The 2,500-nt window shown below is 41.4% G+C and overlaps 1 protein-coding gene across 3 annotated transcripts in view; it reads right to left on the reverse strand.

Moving 5' to 3' along the window:
• LOC125027954 (heterogeneous nuclear ribonucleoprotein K-like) overlaps positions 1 to 2,500 on the reverse strand; it is a 135,480-nt gene that overhangs the window by 122,784 nt on the left and 10,196 nt on the right. For all 3 annotated transcript variants that reach the window (XM_047617141.1, XM_047617139.1, XM_047617143.1), the window contains one exon: positions 2,121 to 2,155. The gene's annotated coding sequence lies outside the window, so the exon portion shown is untranslated. The remainder of the gene's footprint in view (positions 1 to 2,120; positions 2,156 to 2,500) is intronic.

A 2,500-nucleotide genomic window follows, 5' to 3' on the forward strand; every position in this document is an offset into this window, starting at 1 on the left:
CTCCCTCCTCTCCCCTACCCTCTTCCCTCCCTCCTCTCCCCTACCCTCTTCCCTCCCTCCTCTCCCCTACCATCTTCCCTCTCTACTCTCCCCTACCCTCTTCCCTCCCTCCTCTCCCCTACCCTCTCCCCTCTCCCCTACCTTCTTGCCTCCCCCCTTTCTCCTATCCTCTTCCCTCCCTCCTCTCCCCTACCCTCTCCCCTCTCCCCTACCTTCTTCCCTCCCCCCTTTCTCCTATCCTCTTCCCTCTCCCCTCTCCTTTACCCTCTTCCCTCCCACTCTCCCCTATCCTCTTCCCTCCTCCCCCTCTCCCTATCCCCTACCCTTTACTTACTCTCCTCTCCCTTCCCTTGTCTTAACCAGCTCCATTTTCCCCTTCCTTCTCCCTTCCTCCTGCCTTCATCAGCCATCGCTTCCCCTTGCTTTACCCAGTCCTCCATTCTTCCCTTCCTTCTGCCTCTCCCTTGCCTTAACCAACCCTTCCTTCCCTCCCACTCCATTTGCACTCTCCCTCCCTCTCCCCTCCTCTCCCCTTCCCTCCCCTTCGCCCCCCCCCCCCACCCTAAAGCCTCTTGTCCGCAGGAAGCCCAACCAGCCTACAATGACCCAGGGCCCTCTTCGTTTTGCTCTTCCTCCTCCTTTTATTGTTTATTTGCCTATCCACTGACTTCACTGCTTTCTGCTTCCTCTTCCTCGCTCTCCCCTTCTACCCTTCCTTGGGAATGGTTTCTTACTCCATTTGTTTTGTTTTTTCCTTTTTTTTTTTTTTTTTAATCTTCCTCTTTTCTTCCTTTTCCTCCTGCTGTTATAGCTGACACTTCTACTGTCACTATTTTTCTTCCTTTAATCACCATCTCCCTCCCTTTTTTTAATTCTTCTTCCCCCTACTTCTCCCACTTCCTCTGCCTCTCCTTCTCCCTCTCTCTCTCCCATTCCCAAACCTAATGCCACTGCCTCTCCCTCTCCCTCTCACATTCCCACTCCTACTGCCTCTGCCTCTGCCTCTGCCTCTTCCTCTCCTTCTCCCTCTGAACAAAGACAAACGACCTCAAGATCATAAAAAAAAATATATATATATATATTTTTTTTTTATTAAAATTTAAAAAAAAAAAAACGATATGTCTATAAATAAACAGACCATATGTACTAATACGCATTTCTATAAAAAAAAAAGTCAATGAATAATAATTTACACCTGAGTAAAGTACAAATAAAATATAAATAAGGTAAAACAAAAATGTACAAACAAGTTTCAAAGCACAAATAAAAACAATTTCATGTAACCTGTTGCATTTAGGCCCAGTCCCCAATGCAATAACATTAACTCTTGCAACTTGAGGGAAACAAATAATAATAATAATTATAAAGAAGCGAATGCAAGAATAAACAAAATAAAATCAATTATAAAAAAATATATAAATTATAACTTTAATAAGAACAAAAATCAAATTACTGCTATTCATAATATATGCAACACAAATATTTAATCCAGCATTTAACAAAATCATGCAAAAACAAGATGAGAAAAAAAAATGGCAAATGCTAAAAAAGGATGCTAAGCACAAAACTACAATAAAAATGGTAATAATAAAGGCAATAAAAGCAACAATAATAATAATAATAAATGCTGATTATTGGTGGTATTAATGATGGTGGTATTAATTAATGATGGTGGTATTAATGATGGTGGTATTATTGTTGTTGTTGGTGGTGTTGTTGTTATTATCATTGGTGTTGGTGTTGGTGTTGGTGTTGGTGTTGGTGTTGGTGTTGGTGTTGGTGTTGGTGTTGGTGTTGGTGTTGGTGTTGTTGTTGTTGTTGTTGTTGTTGTTGTTGTTGTTGTTAGAGGTGCAATAATAAGAACTAGTATTACTACTACCATTGCTTTTACAACAAAAAGGTGACAAACAGTGCTCATACGACTACTTCCACTAATGCTAATATCATCTTAATAATAATAATATTATTATGACCACCACCACAACTACTACCATCACCACCTCAACTGCTATTGCTGCTACTACTACTACTACTACTATTACTATTATAAAGATAATGATAATAACATAACCATAAATAATGATGAGAATTATAAAACTTGCAACAAAACAAAAGCTTACCTTGATTGGTCCCTTATTATGAAGTTTGTCGTCCTCTGTGAAGGAAGAGAGCAGAAACGGTCATTAGTACACAGGAATGACTTTTTTCCCTTGTGAACTACAACCACCAAGGGAGTTGCAGGGAGAGTGTGTGAGGATGATCAAGGAGAGGTTGGAGGTTGGAGGTTGGGGGTTGGGGGTTGGGGGGGGAGATAAGAGATAAGGCATAATAGCGGAGGAGGGGTATGAAGGATGGGATGGGGTGGGGGTGGGGGGGTTGGTGGAAGCATGACTTATCTTATCTAACGACTAGTTCCCGTTCCTTCAAATTATTGGCTTGTTGAGTTGTTGCTTATCTCTCAAGAACATCCAATTGGGAAAACTTATGTATTATTACCATT

The sequence above is a fragment of the Penaeus chinensis genome, chromosome 8, assembly GCF_019202785.1.
Source record: "Penaeus chinensis breed Huanghai No. 1 chromosome 8, ASM1920278v2, whole genome shotgun sequence".
Classification (NCBI taxonomy): domain Eukaryota; kingdom Metazoa; phylum Arthropoda; class Malacostraca; order Decapoda; family Penaeidae; genus Penaeus; species Penaeus chinensis.